Source organism: Ambystoma mexicanum, chromosome 5q, assembly GCF_040938575.1.
Source record: "Ambystoma mexicanum isolate Mex_15411 chromosome 5q, UKY_AmexF1_1, whole genome shotgun sequence".
Classification (NCBI taxonomy): domain Eukaryota; kingdom Metazoa; phylum Chordata; class Amphibia; order Caudata; family Ambystomatidae; genus Ambystoma; species Ambystoma mexicanum.
Window position 1 is genome coordinate 1,292,687,360 of NC_090933.1, and position 23,068 is coordinate 1,292,710,427.

General features: G+C 45.0%; 1 protein-coding gene across 1 annotated transcript in view; it reads left to right on the top strand.

Moving 5' to 3' along the window:
• Window positions 1-11,363: 11,363 nt before the first annotated feature.
• The window catches only part of LOC138498045 (E3 ubiquitin-protein ligase TRIM56-like), a 127,845-nt gene continuing 116,140 nt past the window's right edge, over window positions 11,364-23,068 (top strand). Inside the window, exon 1 of the mRNA XM_069621884.1 lies at window positions 11,364-11,441. The gene's annotated coding sequence lies outside the window, so the exon portion shown is untranslated. The remainder of the gene's footprint in view (window positions 11,442-23,068) is intronic.

Genomic DNA, 23,068 nt, shown 5'->3' on the forward strand with positions numbered 1-23,068 from the left:
AAAGCTGCCGTGTTCTTCCCAGGACTGATCCAGAGAAGACCTGCGAAGGAGACCTCTCCAGAGCTACGAGGGACCATTGTGCAATCTGCTACTCTTCATGGAAGTATCCTGGAAACCAGTCCTGTGGGCCTACCGTCCGGAGAAAGGGTCTTCATGAGTCCTGACGAGGAGTGCCTGGACATCTTGAGTCGAAGAAGACCATTGGTGTCGCCCAGGGTCCGGAGGTGTGTTTCCTGACCGTTGGAAGCCGTTGCTGTCTACCGCTCAGAAGAAGGGGGTACCCTGGCATAGTGCTGCTGGACACCCAGAGCTGTGAAGGTTCCAAACTGCCTAAGAACATTTCAAGGGACATCCTCACCAGAAGCTGTCCAGAGGTCCATGCTGCAGCTGCAGCACCGAAGAACCAAAAGTCGTAAAACTGCGATATTCCGAAACCCGACACCAAAAGTTACCTATGCACCCATCGCTGCCAGAAGTCGTCGAAAGATCCCAGGGGTCTTGCTTTCATCTGCCAAGCCTTTAAGGAGCCCACAGCAAATTACATCTTCACAGGACTTCTACAGAGAAATCGTCGACCAAAAGAGAGCACCGCAAAGAGTAAAGCTTCTGCACTTCAGAAAGACTTTGGTTCCATTTTTCTTCTTGGACTCAGCATCCCAGTGGCTCCTTCTTCCAAGCGGGGTCCATCCTCTGAGAGAATCACAGAGTAAAGCCGCAAATCTCTGCCACTTCGCCTGCCAAGACACATAAGGTACTGTGACAAGGAAGAGTATCTTCTAGCCTCAGGAGTCGTCCAGGGGTTCCAGATTCATCTTGGATCCTGTTCTCCAGTGGCCTTGCAAGTATTTTGGGGTGGTAGAACCTTTTAAAGAAAGCAGAATGTTATTTAGCATTATTGGACTGGGCTGTAAAAGACAAGATAAGATATTCCCTAACTTTTCCATTATAGGTTGCCCAGGTGGGGGGTTCGTCACACAGAATTGAATATCTAGTCTAAAGAAAGCATTCTGCCACTGTTCACAAGTAACCAGCCTTTCTTCCCTATTCTATGCCGATACACCTCACTTAAGAATTCACATGCCTATTTAAAACTGACTGCAGTTAGTGCATTTCTTACCGAATGTAAGTATTGTCTGGTACCACATAGAGTGTATATATCTGCCATTCTTTGAATAAGAATTTCCAAATACAAAGTGTTATTTCAATTTTATACATATATATATTACATTACTGAATCTTATTTTATATAAAGAAGCTGTGTTATCACCTAACATAGTGTGTACACATTCCTTTGTAGGCGGTTTGGGGATTCACTGTACTTAAGAACCAGCCAGCATCACCTCCTGAAAGCTTAAGCCTGGCTGCTCGTCCATTGCTACCAAATTGAGAGCCTTGCTGGGGTGCTCTGCGCTTTTACCCTACCATATAGAGGGCAGAAGTACAGATATGCCTGCCACCCAATCTTTACACATGGGATACCAAGGAAAAGTTTTCAAATTTGTCCTAAAGTATGTAAGAATGGGATCAAGCCTGACCCACACAGGCTCGAGTTATTAATAACTCCTTGTGAACATCTAAGTTACAGATATGCTTAGTAGATGCTGGTAACCTTACCCTGCAGTGAACTGCTGAGAACACATTAGAAAGATCCTTCTGGTAGGTTGGTGCCCATTGGACAATAATTGAATCATTTTAAGCAGTCTGAATCGCGCAAATCCGAACAGAACTTTTAATGGGATGTAATTTGTTTTTGTTGTAGACACTTTGAACACCGAAGTTTAGTAAGGAAGGCAGTCCATTCGGATGCCACTCCTTGTCCCGATGATGGCGGAAGCAGGATTTGGCATGAATGTTTATAACACCTATGGACAAGAAAATCCACCATTTGTTAAACATTGATTAGCCTATGTGAACACTGGCGCGTAGGCGAGCGGATATATGTTCGTTTATCTAGGTGATATGAATGTGTATGAATGTCAGATATGCGTGGATTGAGTTGAATGAATTAAGGTGTGAGTATTTTTATATAGATATGCTGTGTCAATATTTTATTCAGATTTGCAAAATGTTAATTTAATTGTTTTGCAAATAATAAATGAATAAGTAATACAAATTGAATTGCTTAGCTTCAATGGTTTAAGAGACTAAAACACTAATTTACAGGTGTTTTCTTCTGTTCCGTTCAACTGGTCTTGATCAACATTCTGTACAAAAACACAGTGGTAACGTACAGTGGTAATGTACAGTGGTAATGTATTCCATAGAGTGGGCGCAAGGACCTGAAAGGATCTACCACCGGCTTGGGTAAGCTTAATGCATGTGCTAGTTAGTAACTGCTGCGAGCTGGAAGGCAGGGAGCGAGGAGGCTTTTACCACTGTGGCCGAGCTTTAAGATAGGCCGGTGCTACGGCATGCAAGCATTTGTGGGTGGTGATGGTTAGGGCCTTAAACTTGATCCATTCTGCAATTGGCAGCCAGTGGAGTTTTTTCAGTTTTGCCGAGATGTGAGATCGTCTTTCAACGTTGGCCACAATCCTGGCAGCCACATTCTGCACCACCTGAAGTCTAGCAACTTCGTTGGCTGGTGCACCCATTAACAGGGCATTGCCATGATCTAGCTTACTTACTTCCGGTGACAGCCCTAGTGATGATGGCAGCAAAAAGGTCCAATATGAAGAGCTTATACTGCCAAAGCAGGCAGAGGTAATGACGGCAGGCACTGACCGCAGCAGGGCCATGAGCATTCATGTTCATATCAGAATTTAGGTAGCTGCCTAGCGACTTCCTCAATATTGGGATGGAGTAGGGACCCAATAGCATAGAATCATAGGCACTTCCCAGTTTCTTAATTGTGTTTTGAGCGGCCAATAGTAGTCATTTGGTTTTCAGGTCATTTAAGCACAGCCAGTTATCTCTCATCCAACTGGTGACCACCGTAAAGATGTTATTGACCTGGCTGGTATCTGAGGCCATGTCACCAGATAGCGTGAACAGCAGTCGGGCATCATCGCCATAGTTTTGGACGAGATGTTTTTTGTCATAAGGCAAATCATGGACTAGTCTAATATAAAGATTGAATAGCAATGGGGAATTCGCTAATTCCGCCGGCATAATTTCACTCGGTGGTTATTCCAATTAGCGCTGATTTTCAATTTCCATTCATTCAGTAGAGTGGTAAAGCGGAGTTAATTCTCTCAACCGCCCAACTCCTAAATGGCTCTTTGTGCCATACCGGAGGATTCACCCCATCTATAAGTCACTAGGCTGTAAATAGTGCACAAACAAGAGTCTGGTGGACGTATAATAACTTGGTTAAAGAAGACAAGTACATTGCAAACGGTTTAGATTGTTTGGCTGCAAAGGGATTAGAGAATTGGTTACATCCTTCTAACCTTTCAAACACAGTTAGGAGCTGATTTTCAATAATTGAACATCAGAAAGCTTGATCTAAGAACCTGTTGGACCCTGTTATTCAACAGAAGAAACAGGGGATGCGTGCAGTCATGTATAAACAGTCATTCTCAAACACAACAATCTGTATTTACAAATCTAATTCCAGGGCATGTCTGGTCATTGCTCTGTTTGACCTTTGTGCGTGCCCATGAACCATAACAGGCAGAGCCGCAACCACCACAGAAAGGTTGGGGGGTCAGGGGGGAGGTGGCAAGACAGATGAAGGAGTCAGACTCGAGGACGTCATTTCAAGGGGTGTATATTTAACTCAAAAGAAAAATGCCTATCTGTCCCTATTGCTGAGAGGGATTTCTCTTCCCATCAACGAAACTACAGGTGCTTGTCGTCTCTCAAAACAAAATAGTCCTCAGTCCCAACCCTATTCGTTATCTGGCCCTACCACTTTAGGAAATCAACATAAAATAAGCCAGAGCAGGGTCCTCCCGGCTCAGGCTTCGTCATAGCGATCTTACGTGGGTCTCACCCAGAGTATTGGTCGCGGTGCAAATGTTCTGTCTTGAAGTTAACCAAATAAAGGTTCCCATGTCTTTCTTTAGGTTCCTCAAAGAAAAGCTCCTGCGGTCTCTGCCAACGTCCAACGTTTGGTTTCTAGGGCTCCCGCAAACCTCTGTGATATTATTTTTCTGGGGTGCTGACTGACCCGTATGTGGTGTTACTCTGGTCTTCCGCAGATCCCTTTAGCCCTCTGACTTATTGAGCTCTCGGGGCTTTCTATTAGGTCTCTGCCAACGTCCAACACTCAGGTTTCTAGGATCCCATAACCCTCCTGGATATTATCTCTCTGGGGGTCTCTGATGGGCCAACGTCCAACACTCAGGTTTCTAGGATCCCATAACCCTCCTGGATATTATCTCTCTGGGGGTCTCTGATGGGCCAACGTCCAACACTCAGGTTTCTAGGATCCCATAACCCTCCTGGATATTATCTCTCTGGGGGTCGCTGACGAGTCAACGTCCAACACTCAGGTTTCTAGGATCCCATAACCCTCCTGGATATTATCTCTCTGGGGGTCTCTGATGGGCCAACGTCCAACACTCAGGTTTCTAGGATCCCATAACCCTCCTGGATATTATCTCTCTGGGGGTCGCTGACGAGTCAACGTCCAACACTCAGGTTTCTAGGATCCCATAACCCTCCTGGATATTATCTCTCTGGGGGTCTCTGACGAGCCAACGTCCAACACTCAGGTTTCTAGGATCCCATAACCCTCCTGGATATTATCTCTCTGGGGGTCTCTGACGGGCCAACGTCCAACACTCAGGTTTCTAGGATCCCATAACCCTCCTGGATATTATCTCTCTGGGGGTCTCTGACGGGCCAACGTCCAACACTCAGGTTTCTAGGATCCCATAACCCTCCTGGATATTATCTCTCTGGGGGTCTCTGACGGGCCAACGTCCAACACTCAGGTTTCTAGGATCCCATAACCCTCCTGGATATTATCTGTCTGGGGGTCTCTGACGGGCCAACGTCCAACACTCAGGTTTCTAGGATCCCATAACCCTCCTGGATATTATCTCTCTGGGGGTCTCTGACGAGCCAACGTCCAACACTCAGGTTTCTAGGATCCCATAACCCTCCTGGATATTATCTCTCTGGGGGTCTCTGACGGGCCAACGTCCAACACTCAGGTTTCTAGGATCCCATAACCCTCCTGGATATTATCTGTCTGGGGGTCTCTGACGGGCCAACGTCCAACACTCAGGTTTCTAGGATCCCATAACCCTCCTGGATATTATCTCTCTGGGGGTCTCTGACGAGCCAACGTCCACAACTCAGGTTTCTAGGATCCCATAACCCTCCTGGATATTATCTCTCTGGGGGTCTCTGACGAGCCAACGTCCAACACTCAGGTTTCTAGGATCCCATAACCCTCCTGGATATTATCTCTCTGTGGGTCTCTGACGGGCCAACGTCCAACACTCAGGTTTCTAGGATCCCATAACCCTCCTGGATATTATCTCTCCGGGGGTCTCTGGCGGGCCAACGTCCAACACTCAGGTTTCTAGGATCCCATAACCCTCCTGGATATTATCTCTCTGGGGGTCTCTGACGGGCCAACGTCCAACACTCAGGTTTCTAGGATCCCATAACCCTCCTGGATATTATCTCTCTGGGGGTCTCTGACAAGCCAACGACCAACACTCAGGTTTCTAGGATCCCATAACCCTCCTGGATATTATCTCTCTGGGGGTCTCTGACGGGCCAACGTCCAACACTCAGGTTTATAGGATCCCATAACCCTCCTGGATATTATCTGTCTGGGGGTCTCTGACGGGCCAACGTCCAACACTCAGGTTTCTAGGATCCCATAACCCTCCTGGATATTAGCTCTCTGGGGTCTCTGACGAGCCAACGTCCAACACTCAGGTTTCTAGGATCCCATAACCCTCCTGGATATTATCGCTCTGGGGGTCTCTGACGAGCCAACGTCCAACACTCAGGTTTCTAGGATCCCATAACCCTCCTGGATATTATCTCTCTGGGGGTCTCTGACGAGCCAACGTCCAACACTCAGGTTTCTAGGATCCCATAACCCTCCTGGATATTATCTGTCTGGGGGTCTCTGACGGGCCAACGTCCAACACTCAGGTTTCTAGGATCCCATAACCCTCCTGGATATTAGCTCTCTGGGGTCTCTGACGAGCCAACGTCCAACACTCAGGTTTCTAGGATCCCATAACCCTCCTGGATATTATCTCTCTGGGGGTCTCTGACGAGCCAACGTCCAACACTCAGGTTTCTAGGATCCCATAACCCTCCTGGATATTATCTCTCTGGGGGTCTCTGACGGGTGCTCATAGCTGTTGCTGTCGTTCAGCACGGAGGTAGCACAAACACCTTCCTCCCCTTAGAGGTCTTGGCTCCCGTGCTTGTGTGTACACGGGGAACCGTGCCCCACATGGACACACATACCATAACATTCTATGATCACCACGTGTCCCCCTTTGTAGGTTGAATTCTATAGGCCAAAATGAACACGCATTCCCCATGCATGTTTAGCATCATAGCACATGCATTAACTTATGTGTGTTAAATAGCAGTCTATCGCATCATAACACGCATTACCCTAATGTGTGTTAACACATGGTAACAATGGGAACTTAGAGGTTAGCGCCCAACCGCTGATCTGGCGGTAATACCCCCAGACCAATGGGTTCTAACGCTAATAAAGTTGGGCGGTATTACAGCCCAGATACCGCCCAACTCGTGATCAGGCCCAATGTCTGGGTGAGCCCTTCTCGGAGCCTGCTATTATCACGGACGCGACGCCTTTGTTGCTCCCTCCATCTGAGCCAGAAAACTGTGCTGAGCACCGCTTCCCTGAACGCTCAGTACAGCGTTTACTAGTTGCATGAGAGCAAATCCCTATGGAGTGGCTCCAGAGCCACAGTACTTATCTGTGTGGCACCGGGCCCACAAGAGCTTGAAGAGTGGTGCAGCCCCTTGCAAATTTCTGCCTGTGGTTTTGCTCCAGCAGGAGCTCCGATAGGGGCGACCGCTTCAGGCACGGTCTGGAGCCTGTGGTAGGGGCGGGCCTGTGCCGGTGTTGAGGTGTGATTGGTTTCCCTGTGAACGGTAGTTCTCTGTCGGTTCCTTGTCCTTGGGGTTCTTCTGTTCTGGGATATGGGCACTTAGTTCCTGCCTGTTCCTGTGCCCTTTTAGTGTCCTGTGCCTCAGATGTGGGCCTAAAGGGCTGATGTGGCATCGTGTGTGTTTTTGGTTCCTGTCCCCACCAATGCCACAGTTCTTGTTGGTGTCTGGGAGGACCCAGGCCCTGATGTCTGGAATGCCCGGAATCCCTTGGCCCTCTGACTTCTTTAGCTCTCTGGCCTGTCTATTGGGTCTCTGTCAAGGTTCAACACTATGGTTTCTAGGGCTCCCGTAACCCTCCTGGGTATTATCTTTCTGGGAGCCCGACTGACCCATTTTTGGTGTTACTCCACTTGCTCTTCTTTTGCCTTTCTTGCTCTGTTCAGTTCGCCTCCCTCCACCCTCAGTAACCCTGGTGCCTTCACTACCTTTGGGTGTGGTCCAGCAGAGTGGTGTCTCAGCAGGAACGTTGCTGTGCGTCCCTCTCTTTGGCATCTCCGTCACATCAGCATTCGATTTCCTTATCGGCCCATCTTGGCACTTTCTGGTAGTTCTCGTTACTGACCACAGAGGATGTGTTCCTCCATTGCTCCCTGGTCTCGGCCTCTGTTCCCGGGCACCAGGCCCACCATGGCTGCATTGTGGTCACACCACCAGGTAAGACGGACTATCTCCCGTCTTCACCTCGGTGAGATTTTACTTCTCGCTGCCTGCGTCTCTGTTCCGCCTCCTGGTCACTCCATGCCACTCCATGCCACTGCGAGCTCTGTGATGCAGCACAGCTCCGCCCCTCCGTGGCGTTGTCACATCAGAGGCGGGCCTCTGCGTAGGATTCCTCTCTATTCCTTTCAAGGTTTGTTCTCTCTTTATTCTTTCCGTCATCATCAGCTGTTGACTTCATGGGGATTTCAGCGTTGCCTTGAGCCCAACATTTGGAAGCCATGTCCGTGTGTTTTGGATTCCAATCAAAGGATATATCATCAGTCTTTTCTATACCCATTTAGGCAGACATGGTATTTCTTCTAGGGAGCTCCTGAGAGCAATGGGGGCTCTTGTCCCTCCAAGGGAGGTCCTTCTTTTTCCTAAACCCCTAAGGTGGGTGTTGCTGAGCAGGCTCACCTCCTTAGCCTCAAAGGGGGTGGCTCCCTCTTGGGGAGAAGTCATGAACTTGTTACAGGGGATACCAAGATTGCCACATGTACTTTTTCGATTGCAGTGTTGGCATGGTGTAGCAGCATTACTATGCAAAATGACTCTGTAGTCATTGTTGTAAAGTAAATTAGTATTAGTTGTGTCCAGTGACAACATGGTTTAGCCTGCAGGAAGGAATGAAAGCTCTGTCTCCTGTAGGAAAGATGGATTCAGTGAGGACCACTGGTCACTTAGTAAGGTTCAGTTTTAGAGATAAGCTGTTAATGGAAAGCATCAGCAAAGGGGATTCACTAAGCACCATGGACTGTCACCCGAAAGATTGATGTACTCTGTGAGTTTGCCTATAGAAAGAGAACTGGCATTTTTACGGGATGGGGTCAGGAGATTTCACCCATATTGGTGGATGGATTCTGTGCTTTGTCATGGTGCCAATACACTAGATGTCACCTCCAAGAAGTATACACTCTGCCCAATGTCCCAGCGGCAAAACACTACATTGCACCTGTTAGATTCTGAGCATTGTCTCACTCAAAAAAAGATGTGCAACACGTTTACCTGTCGAAATAATAGATTCAGGGGAATGAGCAAAGCGTGACCCATTGCCTGAAGGATGGAGGGCTCAATGGATTCACAGAGGGATGGAGAACCTGGCGAAGGGTCGATCCTTGGAATCTAGCCAGGGACAAAAACAACTTATCCATGGTAGGAAGTTGGGGTTTTGAGGATTCTCTTCTGGATGCAAGTCCTAGCAAAATATACTTCTACCTGTAAATGAATGGGCTCCAAAGATCAGCACAAAGACAGAGAACCTGTCATTAAAATGTGAAACTGCGCCAGTAGGAGCGATACAAACAGACGTTATTGCTATGCTGGAAGAGTTGGATCTGGTGATAAGCAAAGAGGTGAAGAGCCAGTCACCTCTAGGAATAAATGCTGGTAAGATAGCTCAGCAGGTTGAGCGTACGCTGCTGCGATCTATGTGTGATCTGCAGGTTGCAGGTTTGAATCCCGGCAGGGATCAGAATGTGGGACGATTTTCTTGCAACTGGAGGATGAGTGGCTGTTGGATGGGCTGTGGCTGAGGATGGCTTGGCCTGGTATGTCTCTCTCTCTCTCTCTCTCTCTCTCTCTCTCTTGAACCCGTGGTAGAGGCAAGAAGCTTGCACCTGCAGACAGAGCTGGAGGAGCCTGCCCAGCTCACAAGGATTTGGGCTGTCCTGTCCTGTAATTCTAGGCCCCTGCACAGCATGCTGGGTGTTCAGTTTTTAAAGTAACTGTGAGATGCAGCAATCAAAGCCTAAGTGATGCAGGGACTGATTACGGGTCCGGCCGTAACTGTTCTGGTGCTACCGTCAGGTTGCCGCCGGACCCGTAATGATTTATCGGCACCTGACTTCCCAGTAACACCGGGGGATTACACCCCTGGCGGCCCGGAAAGTCAGGCGCTGGCAAATTGTAAGTCCCCATTACCATACAGTCCTATGGGACTCTTTGGAAATGGGGACCACAGAAGCACCAGCACCGGTTAACAGTGCCGGTGTTTCTGTGACGGGTCTGCCTACCGTGGTCGCTGCGCCAAGCAGGGTTAGACCTGTGGAGAACGACGGCTCAGGCATATAACAGTGGCGGTAAGCAGGCACCGTTGTTTCCGGACCGGCAAACTTAGAATGAGGCCCACAGTCATGAAAAGTGAAATACATATATATATATATATACGTATGTTTTTGAATTAGACATTAAAATCGTTCACTTAGTGTAGAAACAAGGGGGGGGCATCTGGCCCCCAGTGTGCAATCTTACTAGCCATCACTGTGCACAGTCAGTAACATTATTAAGCGTATGACAATGGTACAGGCAGTGTAATGCATGCGTAAAACTGGGTGGTTTTGCAGGCGGGGTGGGAATGAGTGGGGGGAACTGTGTTTTCCCCTCCTGTCTTCTACTCTGCCTTCAAAAGAATATACCAGAGCGGTAAACAATGTTTAAAATGAGTCAATTGCCCTCATTCTGTAAATAAATCACTGATGAGATGGAGCATTGCTGCTTTGCATAAATTCAAAGTGCATTTTGGGAACATCAGAGTGACCATATGTTGGTAAGTTTGATAAATATCCCCGTGATAGTGATTTAAGCTGAAATCCTTCTGAGCACATAATGTACACTGTGTTTGGTGCACATATCATTTCTCACAATACTTACCCTAACAATAAAATGTCTGCAAACCCTGGTATATATATATTCTTTTGGACAAAGTTGTCTCTTAGTGAAAAGATGTGGACTGCCCTGCTTAAACCATTTTTTTTATTATTTTTATTTTTTTTAAAGCATTCCTGCCAATGCCAACACTTGAATATTAGTGGAAAAAAAGGGCAAATGTTGGGGTGACATATTTGGGAGATTGAAGTTAATAGTTCATATTTTGAGGGGGTCCGGACACCCTTAACCCCCTGGTTGTTGTGTACATGGTTCTTCACACATCCTGCTCTCATTCGTATTCATTCACCCACTCTGCCTAACTTTCACTGTAAGCATCGAACTGTGAAAATGCTTTCACTACACAGCAGTCAAACTATTGGCTTTGTCACTGCTCGTGTTCCTCTTAGCTCAGCACACGCCTTTGTTCCACAGCAGGATCTGCACTTTAATGCACTGTCCACGTCGGTATTGCCCCACGGCAGTGGCCTCTGCACTTCAACGCAGTTGTACTCTCTGCCCGTATTACCAAGGTGCCACTCTAGAGCTTTTTTTAATCAATTGCATTCTGGGAGTTGTAGTCTTCGGTGAGTAAAGTAACACTAAACACAAAGCTTAGTGAGGCATCTCACTTTCATGTGTAGAGGTCTCTGTTTCCAGCAGAGGTGCCCTGACACATGTGGGCGGTGTGTCTGCCATAGTGTGCAGGTGGCGTGCCTGTCCCATGGCGGGATAGGAACTGTGGGTTCAGTTCAGTACAGTGCATGCTGTGGGCAGTGGATACATGCATACTTGGTTATATGCCGGGTACTAATGCCAGGCTGCGCCTGTCCGATATTCTCATAAACTTCAACGAAATCTACCCAACTCAGTGACTTACCCCTGACAACTCCCAGAATGCCTTGCGCCTGGCCCCAGCTGGCCTAGGTTATAAGGTGAGTTCTGAGGCCGCAATCACGCCTCCAGGCAGACCAGCTGTGGCCGCGCATTGCAGGGCGAGTAGGGGGACAGCCTGGCTTCCTAGTAAAGTAAGTGCTCTCCCCGTGGGGTGCTAAGGGGGGGGCGGGGGCTTAAGAGCGGGTGTACCGTGTAATAGTGATGCCGCGGGAGGGCCACGTACCTTGTTTTACACGTTCAATTAGTCCTGGCCTTTTGCAACGCTTTGCATTCTGGGACTTGTAGTTGTGCTTTTTCTAGTGAGCTGTCGCATTTGCCAGCTAGGCTGATGGCTGTTCGCCCCCAGCATCCACCTGTTTCTCTGGATACGCTCCAACAAATCTCCGCGTGGGGCAAATATCGTCTGAGATATTGAGATCTGCGTTTCTTACTTGATAGATACCGGTAGCGCGCTTTGCATTCTGGTCTTTGAAGTCCTGCATTTGAAATTGGAGCTGAACAAATCTTCAAGTATCGAAATGCAGAGAAAGAAACATCCCCATGTGAGCTGCACAGTGCGCGCTGACCGGGCTCTGCATAGTGTGTACCTTGCCCCTGTCCAGCAGTGCATTTGCAGGGCTGTGCCTCACAACGCTGTTGTCTTCTCCAGGGGAACTACTGGGCACGCACGCGCACTTCTGCTGGAAACTCGGGGAGCAGTACTGGCGCCTCTGCTCCTGGGGGCACTAAGGTCCAGCAACATGCAGAATTGCCTTTTTCCTCGTGAGAATAGAGGACTCTGTGCCACCACATAGCAAAGTGTTTCCGCTTCTGGACATATTGATTAAAGTAATGCTTTCTGGGAGATGTAGTTCGAGGCGTCTTTCATTGCAATTTAGCACCAGAATAAAATGGTTCCTAAAGTCAATACCCAGTAGTGGAAACCATGTGCCTTGATTACATGAAATGATTGAGTCACACGCAGTCTTCTCTACTCGCCAAGAAGCTATGTCGACCCCACCCCCTCGTCTTCCTCCACTCCCCCTCCACCTCTCCCTTGCCATCCTGTTCTTTCTGGCAATTCTGAGATGTATAGTTTCCCAAACTGTATAATGTGAAAAGAAAAACACTACACGTTCCAGAATGCACATGGAAAACACGAGTGGGTGGCCTTCTCACGCATGGCCAAGGGCCACCTGAGAGGTTTGATAGTGGCTGCTTCTAGGCACCTCGGTCCTGGTTGGGGAAACCGAATGGCAACCAAGTAGTTTCGTGTTACTAGACCGTTTTACAACCCCAAGCTTTCTTTAATGCACACATGCAGTCTTGTAGTAAGTGGGCTAAAGGGACGTTATGGTTAAGTTGCACTAATAAAAAGCTATTAAATTCACTGAAAAAAGTTTTGTTAAAAGGACATTATGGTTACAAGAAAAGCCTCAGAAATTCGCCAGTTATGGTAAGCTAAGCACCCATAACTTGCGCCACCACTGTGCACTACTAAGACTAACACACAGGGCATCAAAGATGACATCACAAATGTAATTGAGGACATCACATATCTGGTAAACTTGTTTTTGTTCACTGACATATCTAGGCCAGGTGGTTTTGTTCACTGACAGAATATTACAATTCAAAAGGTGCTATATATCTAGAAGATGTTAACGCCATCGTATGTTCGAGAAGCTCTTTCCTTAGGGTTTGGTCTTAGTTCATGGTGCACATACATGGATGGGGCAACAAGCAGGCCTCAAACACACAATTCATTTGTATACATAAAGATGAACTTTAATGTTACTAACATTTTCTGATAATGCCGTTTCTTTCTTCCTTACTTTAGTTTCCTTGTACGTGCCTCTGATTTGTATGCATTGTGGGTCTTCATATGTATTGTTTGTACCGGCACACGTGTGTAGTAAGTCTTGAATTGTTAGCTAGTTATTACATGTTTAACATAACCAAAACTCTGATAAGGTAGCATTCATTATTTTACTATCCAAAATTACAAGATTATAAATATTGTACTTCTATGGGGCATGCTGCAATCATACCTATGTTCATGTATGATTAGGTCCTGGTATTATCAACACTCCAATATAATGTTTTGTTTAGATGAGGACATTCTTTAATAGATTAAGTATTTTATGCTAGGTCGCGTGATCACCCCTGACATCTTGTTGCCAATAGTATAAACACAACCCCTTGTGGGGACTTCATCAAAATTAATTTCATATATGATGCCATCAGCAATGTCATCAATGACATTTGTGATGTCACCTTAGATGTCCTGGGTGTTGGTCTTAGCAGTGCACAGTGCGAGTTATGGTTGCTTAGCTTTACATAACTGTTGAATTTCTGAGGTTTTTCGGTTTTACTTGTAACCACAATGTCCCTTTAACAAAGTGTGTCCAGTGAATTTCATGGGTTTTGATCAGTGAATTTCTTGAGTTTTTACCAGTGCATGCTAATTTCCTACAACTTAACTAATATCATACTTGCCCCAATATAGCAACATGTTTGTCCAATTTTAAAGTTTCACCTTAAAACACAGCCATTTCCCACCTTCTAGCATCATTTTTAGCACTTCTATACACTTTTTTTGTAACTTTTTCCACTGTTTTTGCACTCGTCATCCGCAAACGTCTGACATCATCGCAGACTTTCCGCACAGTCTTGAGTGCGCGGCTGGTTGACGTGTTCACGAAATGCGGACGCGTTTGTGATCGTGTAGGTGCTTCGCACACAGTTCAGAACTGCATTTTCTACTGATTTGGAACTTTCAAGCTCATCTGTTACCCTTGCACAGCTCCTACACAAACGTACCCCTTATTCATTAACCATCTAGTACAGAGCACATACTTGGAAAAATATTAGCACAACTGCTATTTATCTTACAAATGGCATCAGCTATTGCCATCCCTTCTCCCCAAGAGCCACCACCACCACCAGCTGGAGGACCTACACAACAAAAAAAGCGCATGTACTTCAAAAGACAGTTAATAGGACCAAGAAGATGAGGTAGAGAAAGTGCCTACCTCTAGCACCCAGAGAGAATCATTGATGTGGCAGTTCTTTATCACTGTCGGGAATAAACCAAAGGCTAAAGCTACCAAAGTGATATGTACCGAGTATAAGGCTGTACTCGGTCAAAGCATATGCTTTACCTAGTGAAAGGTTTTTGAATTAATACATAGATGACAACTCTTTTTATTTATTTCTTTCACTATTTTTAGATTAAAGGCTCCCTTGCTACATCCCCCGTTTTGGTTTCCATCAAGAGACAACCCGAATTGAGCGATTGCTCTTCCTGTCCTGAAGGAGGTTGAATACCAAGTTATTTTATGAGGAGACTGTTTTTTCCTCACTAAGAGAACCCAACCGAAACATGTCGACAACAGTTTTCCAAACCCTCTGAACAAAGACAGAGGGACCCATTGTGAAATAAGAGCGTTTAATCTACAATTGTTGGACCCATTATTGTGATTTGAACAAGATATCACTATTGCTTTTCTATATTTTGTGAATATGCATGTATGAAGAAGTTGTGAATGAGCTGTGTATGGAGGGATGTGTTGTGTTTGGTAATTGGAGCTAAATTTTACATGAAGAATATTGTATATAAGTTGAATATGAAATATTTTTGCACAATAAATAGAAAGTTTCTTTGATCTAAACAAGAAATAGTTGTCATCTCTAGTCTAGTTGGCCCACTGTCCTTTACTTCATTATAGAATTGCCTGAAGGGTCATAGACAGTAATCAGGCTTCCCTTATTACTTCTACTTATGTACTCGGTCACAGACTACCTGGGCAGTACTCCTACAGGACCCCCCTCCATGAGCCGCCACACCAAATCCAACCACTGCAATGCTCTCAGAAAGGTTGTTCGTTTCTTAGCAAGTAGTAGGCTGTCTTAACACCACCTCATCTTTCTCAACCAATACTGTAAACACACAACCCACTTCTGTTTGACTCAAAACCCCACCAGCTACCTTGCAAAGAAAGGAAGGTCCTTCCTACAGCTGTAGGAAGGAAAATCCTTTTCCAAGATGGCCACCATGGACTCCGTACAGAGCCCCTCTTCCCTTTCCATGGCGGCAAGCAGAAGCTGAAGAGAGAACTCTAAGCATATTAAGCTTCCATACACCAACTGCCACTTAACAATCTTTTACGTATCTTTTCTATCTACATTTTCCTTACTTATCCAAAAAGATTGTACACAATGCTCCTATAAATGCACATATGCATTGTGCAGTGAGAGAAGTGCATAAATAGAAGGGGCAGTATGGATGGGCAAGTGCTCATGAGAACCCAGGAGGGAAATGCCAAGGGATGCCAAGGTGGGACGTCACTGGCTAACTACTGGAGCAGAGGAGTCCCAAGGGTGGGGTGCATCTTAACCATAACATCCCTTTAACAAAGTTTGTTCTGTCAATTTAATAGATTTTTTTCTAAGTGAAAATATTACATTACTGTGTATAAGTTATTATAATTCCTCTTTTCACATATATGAAAGAACTATAAAGCTCCTTTAAGAAACATTTTTTTTGCAACACATACTTATGTCTGTTAGCAGTGCTTGCTGGGGATAGTAATCATTGTTCACTTGCTTATGGCATAAGGTTCCACCATGACCCAGCCAAACCAAACCACCACTATTATTCACTGCACCTACCCTGCATCCTGGTTCAGTGTACACTATACCATAATAATGTAAACAATGGCCAGTGCGCATGGCTTGCAGCCATGCCAGTATCCAAATCCATAGGGCATATGCTTCGGCCATGCCGCATTCCCCAATAAGCAAATCGGAGTACACATTTGCGTTTGCAGAGGACCAACCCAGACACCAAATGTATATCACTAGTTTTTCTACTTACATTCTTACACTTTTTAAAAATAAAATACAAGACATATTTACAAAACATGCCTGTAGGTCCGGTGTTGTAATCTAGTCCACCACCTCAGGCTGTAACCGCAACCAGAATATTTTTTCCCATTCAAACCTACTGCTTCAGCCATGTCGCATGCCCCAATAAGCAAATGACAGTACACATTTCTCCTTGCTGACGGCCAGGCCCATTGCTCAGACACCAAAGTTATATCACTGTTGTGTACTTTATGCTTCATAAAATTAAAAAAAAACCCAGGACATATTTGCAAAACCATGCTTTCCAGTTCTTGCTGATCCTCGTCGTGCATATTTGCTGCAATCCCATCCAGCATTTCAACCTGTACCCACAAGCATATTTATTTTCCATTTCAAACCTATCCCAATTTCGAAAAACGTTACCAAATAGTCGGTCCCTGGTGGACATGGCCACTTTAACCCTATTGCTAATCCCTTGTGGTCGTGGCCAGTATTTATGAGGAGACTGTTTTTTCCTCACTAAGAGAACCCAACCGAAACATGTCGACAACAGTTTTCCAAACCCTCTGAACAAAGACAGAGGGACCCATTGTGAAATAAGAGCGTTTAATCTACAATTGTTGGACCCATTATTGTGATTTGAACAAGATATCACTATTGCTTTTCTATATTTTGTGAATATGCATGTATGAAGAAGTTGTGAATGAGCTGTGTATGGAGGGATGTGTTGTGTTTGGTAATTGGAGCTAAATTTTACATGAAGATTATTGTATATAAGTTGAATATGAAATATTTTTGCACAATAAATAGAAAGTTTTTTTGATCTAAACAAGAAATAGTTGTCATCTCTAGTCTAGTTGGCCCACTGTCCTTTACTTCATTATAGAATTGCCTGAAGGGTCATAGACAGTAATCAGGCTTCCCTTATTACTTCTACTTATGTACTCGGTCACAGACTACCTGGGCAGTACTCCTACAGGACCCCCCTCCATGAGCCGCCACACCAAATCCAACCACTGCAATGCTCTCAGAAAGGTTGTTCGTTTCTTAGCAAGTAGTAGGCTGTCTAACACCACCTCATCTTTCTCAACCAATACTGTAAACACACAACCCACTTCTGTTTGACTCAAAACCCCACCAGCTACCTTGCAAAGAAAGGAAGGTCCTTCCTACAGCTGTAGAAGGAAAATCCTTTTCCAAGATGGCCACCATGGACTCCGTACAGAGCCCCTCTTCCCTTTCCATGGCGGCAAGCAGAAGCTGAAGAGAGAACTCTAAGCATATTAAGCTTCCATACACCAACTGCCACTTAACAATCTTTTACATATCTTTTCTATCTACATTTTCCTTACTTATCCAAAAAGATTGTACACAATGCTCCTATAAATGCACATATGCATTGTGCAGTGAGAGAAGTGCATAAATAGAAGGGGCAGTATGGATGGGCAAGTGCTCATGAGAACCCAGGAGGGAAATGCCAAGGGATGCCAAGGTGGGACGTCACTGGCTAACTACTGGAGCAGAGGAGTCCCAAGGGTGGGGTGCATCTTAACCATAACATCCCTTTAACAAAGTTTGTTCTGTCAATTTAATAGATTTTTTTCTAAGTGAAAATATTACATTACTGTGTATAAGTTATTATAATTCCTCTTTTCACATATATGAAAGAACTATAAAGCTCCTTTAAGAAACATTTTTTTTGCAACACATACTTATGTCTGTTAGCAGTGCTTGCTGGGGATAGTAATCATTGTTCAATTGCTTATAGCATAAGGTTCCACCATGACCCAGCCAAACCAAACCACCACTATTATTCACTGCACCTACCCTGCATCCTGGTTCAGTGTACACTATACCTTTATAATGTAACCAATGGCCAGTGCGCATGGCTTGCAGCCATGCCAGTATCCAAATCCATAGGGCATATGCTTCGGCCATGCCGCATTCCCCAATAAGCAAATCGGAGTACACATTTGCGTTTGCAGAGGACCAGGCCCACTACCCAGACACCAAATGTATATCACTAGTTTTTCTACTTACATTCTTACACTTTTTAAAAATAAAATACAAGACATATTTACAAAAACATGCCTGTAGGTCCGGTGTTGTAATCTAGTCCACCATCTCAGGCTGTAACCGCAACCAGAATATTTTTTCCCATTCAAACCTACTGCTTCAGCCATGTCGCATGCCCCAATAAGCAAATGACAGTACACATTTCTCCTTGCTGACGGCCAGGCCCATTGCTCAGACACCAAAGTTAGATCACTGTTGTGTACTTTATGCTTCATAAAATTAAAAAAAAACCCAGGACATATTTGCAAAACCATGCTTTCCAGTTCTTGCTGACCCTCGTCGTGCATATTTGCTGCAATCCCATCCAGCATTTCAACCTGTACCCACAAGCATATTTATTTTCCATTTCAAACCTATCCCAATTTCGAAAAACGTTACCAAATAGTCGGTCCCTGGTGGACATGGCCACTTTAACCCTATTGCTAATCCCTTGTGGTCGTGGCCAGTAGCCAAATTTTCTGGGTCATGACCTTATGCCATGACCTGGACAATCAAAGGTATACCACTATTTTTTTGTACCTACATTATGACACTTGTCAAAAAATAAAATGGACACATTTGCAAAACCATGCTTTCAGGTCCAATGCTCCTTACACGAGTTTGTTGGAAATTCAACCAAGTTATATATTTTCAAAAATGTCAAAATGTACATACAATAGTCATATAAATTAGCCCCCACTTGACAGTATCTATTCAGACTTTGCACAAACATTCATGGTTGGACCTCCCTCTAATTTTGACCCCTCTTGACTAAACCCCACCAAACTTTGCAAAAACATTTTATATCTAGATCTAAAATCTGTTTGTAAACTTCGTCAAATGGCACCACATTTATAAGTCTTTGCAATATTTTGGGACCCCCCTCTAATGTTGTTCCCTCTTGACAGACCAGGACAACACTTTGCAAAACCATTCAGAATCCGGTCTAGAATGAAATCCCAAAATGTCATGCAGGGGTGATGAGCATGGGGTGGGGCATGGTCTTAATAAACGAAAAACAGGTGTTTCTCTTCCCCGATGTCCATGAACAGTCCGGGACAGTCCTGTGATGTCCGCGAACATCTTAGATATTCGGGGGCATCTATGGCTATTTGTGCATTACAGGGTTGGTGAAAAGCAGTTTTTGGACGGCTAATAACTTTGGCGCCACTCAATGAAACTGCATGACATTTTGAGATTTCACTCTAGACCTTATTCTGAATGGTTTTGCAAGCCGCCGCTGCGGCTGCAAATGTGGTGAAAATCCATCCAGTGGTTTGGGCTGTAGACATGAGCAAAACGTTTTTTCAGTTGCGTCTATGGGAAAAACCACAAATTTAGGGATTTCCCTATAAATATGCCCCCCCTTAACCAAATCTCACCAAACTTCACATATGAGGGCGTCATATACATTTTTTTGCAAAGTTTTGTGAGGATTTGTCCAGAGGGTACAAAGTTATAACCTGCCCAAAAAGTGTTCTTCGGGTTGAGCAACTTAACCATAACTACTGGACCGCTACTGCAGGGTTAGTCAAGGGGGGGTAAAGTTATAGGTGGGGTGCCAAAACGTTTTTTTTTTTTCCATAGACATAATGGAAAAAAATGTTGCTCATGTCTACAGCCCAAACCACTGGACGGATTTTCACCAAATTTGCACAAGGAGTGGTGGCTTGGTACTGAAAGCGTGCTTTTGTAAATTTGGTGTAAATCAGTCCAGTATTTTCTTTTTACATGTCCAAAAAGTAGGTCAAAACAAATTAGTGATATCTGGCTCCGCTTCGCTGACCCATTTCCCTGTTCGGTCTGCAGACAGGCATCCGATTGGCCCAGAGGGTGCCGTGATGTCCACGGACATCGGACGCGCACACTGTTTGGATGGTGAAAAACGTGAAGTGCGTCAGATTTTTGGAAGCACCCGCCATGTTGGGTTCGTGGACATTCGCTGGTGTCTGCAGACACCGCGGTAGAAACATATAAAAAAATACATTGCACTTGTCAAACCTATCCAACAATCTTTGGGGAGGTGAGGGGTGATGAGGAAGGGATGGGATATGGTCGTAAGAAGCCAAAAAACGGTTGTTTTTCACCCCTGAAGTTCACAAACACTTCAGATGTTCGGGAACATCTATGCCAATTTCTGCATTACAGGGTTGTTGAAAAGCAGTTCGTGGGTGGCTTATAACTTTGACCTCAGCCAATAAAACTGCACGAAATTTCTGAATTTTATTTCAGACATGAGTATGAAGGGTGGAGCTGTTTGTCAAGAGGGAATGCATTTAGGGGGTGGGGGGCCCCAAAATATTGTAAAGGCTCATACATGTGGTGCCATTTGATGAATCTACAAAAACATATCTAGACTTGAAATTGTTTTGCAAACCTTTGTGCAAAGCTTGGTGGGATTTTCTCAAAAGGGGGTTACATTCGAGGGGGGGTCTCAACATTTTTAGATGGCTTATAACTTTGTTGCTGTTTGACGAATGTGGGCAAAGGTTTTCAGAAAGATTATAGGCCCAACCTACAATGTCTGTGTAAAGACTGAATGGATTTTGTCAAGTGGGGGCTAAGTTATGACTATCGTATGTACATTTTGGAAAAAATAAAGCCTGGGCGGATTTCAAGCAAACTCCCGCATTGGCAATGACTTTAGAGCATGGTTTTGCAAATGTGCCTGTGTTTTATTTTCTGACAAGTGTCATAATGTAGGTACACAAAATAGTGATATACCTTTGGTGACTGAAGTATAGACTGTGGCCAAGGGAAGTTGCCAGATTGTCCGGTTCATTGTATAAGGTCATGACCCAGACAATCTGGCTACTGGTCATGACCGCGAGTGACGGAAAATTGTGTTAAAGTGGCAATGTCCACCTGGGACCGGCTATGTGGTAAAGTTATTCGAAAGCAGGATAGGTTTGAAAGGGGAAAAAAATGGGTAATTCGGTCATAGGGTTCTGACTTCACCTTCTGCAGGCTGCCATGGAAAGGGAAGAGGGGCTCTGTACGGAGCCCCGCCTTTTCTTTCCATGGGGGTCATCTTGGGAAAGGATTTTCCTTCCTATGCGGTAGGAAGAAAAATCTATTTTCTAGCATCCTGGGTTCCCGCTTTGGGATTTAGGGGTGTTAATGGCCTTTATCCCCCATTGCAGGTGCTGCAATGGAGGATAATGATCAGGAGCCCTCATTATTTATTGATCACGCGCTGAAGCCCGCAGGCATCAGGGCGCACACAGACACACTTCACTTGTTCTTATAACTTGGGCTGCTTGGCCGTTATCCCGATGAACATCACATTATTCCCATTAGCATAACACAAAATGCTAATGGGAATGTTAGAAAAACGTATTGAGTCTATGTACTTTACCGAGAAATGTAAAGTAGATGGAGTCTATAAGATTTGTTTTTAGTTCTATTTTTTTTAACTGTGAAAGGTGGTTCCTAAAGGAAGCTTTTTTTTGTTTGAATTTTCTTTAAATGTTTGCAGTAAATGTTAGAACGTAAGGTGAGGAGGGAAATGAGGGAAGAGGCACTAAGCACTAATATGGATGGGCAGGTGGACGGGGGAAGATGTTGCGAGTGTGTTACTTCTAAGGTAGTGGGCAGTGTTTCTCATGCTCCTTGATTACAGCTTCAAACGCACATCGAAATTGCTTCCCCCTGCATAGAGGTGTGTTGCAGTATATGCAGAGGACCGTTGTCTTCCAAAGATATGGATCAACAGCCTCTTATATTGCTTGCAAGGTAGCTGGTGGGATTTTGTGTCCAACAGAAGTAGGCTATGTGGTTACAGTATTGGTTGAGGAAGATGATGTGGAGGAAGACAGCCTACTACTTGCTAAGAAAGGAACAATCTTTCTGAGAGCATTGCGGTGGTTGCATTTGCTGTGGCGGCACATGGAGGTGGTCCCGTAGGAGTAATGTGCAGGTAATCCGCGACTGAGTGCAAGTTGCACTCAGTGCATTTCACTTTTGTAGCTTTAGCCTTTGGTACATTCCCAACAGTGGTAAAGAAAGTCCCTAGATCAGTTGCAAAATGCAGTTCCAAACAGTCCTTGAAGCATGAACACGAAGTGCGGATGCCTTCGCAGGCACGTCATCGTGCTGCGTGCGAGCGCATAGTCACGTAGCACTGTCCGGAACAGACGTTTTGTGGACGTCGACGGATGCAAAAACAGTGGCAAAAGTAGCAAAATTTTATAGAAGTGTTGCAAATGATGCTGAAAGGTGGGAAATGGCAGAGCCTTAAGGTGAAACATGGTAAATTGGACAGATGGGTTGCTATCTTGGGGTAAGTATGCTATTAGTAAGTTGTAGGAAAATAGCATGCAATGGTAAAAACCCATGAAATTCAGTGAAAGGTTTTGTTAAAGGGACATTATGGTTAAGTTGCACTGATAACCCATGCAATTCTATGAAAAAGCTTTGTTAAAGTGACATTACAGTTACTTTGCACTAATAACAACCTATCCATATTATGGTTACAAGTAAAACCGAAAAACCCCAGAAATGTGTCAGTTATGGTAAGCTAAGCAAACCTAACTCGCACCACCACTGTGCACTGCTAAGACTAACACCCATGACATCAAAGATGACATCACATGTCTGGCTCCCTCTTTTGTTTTGTTCACTGACATATCTAGGCCAGGTGGCTTTCTGTACTGACAGTTGGGAACTAAAAATTCAAGATACTATATTTGTAGACCTTTCCCTTCTCATATGTTCTTACACTACTTTCCTTAGGGTTCAGTCACATCATAGGATACATAGGGGAAGAAGCAAGCCTGAAACACAGCAATCGTTTCTGTGCATGCAGACAATCACCTAGGTTATGAACACTTTCTGGTAATACTGCTGCTTTTTTGTT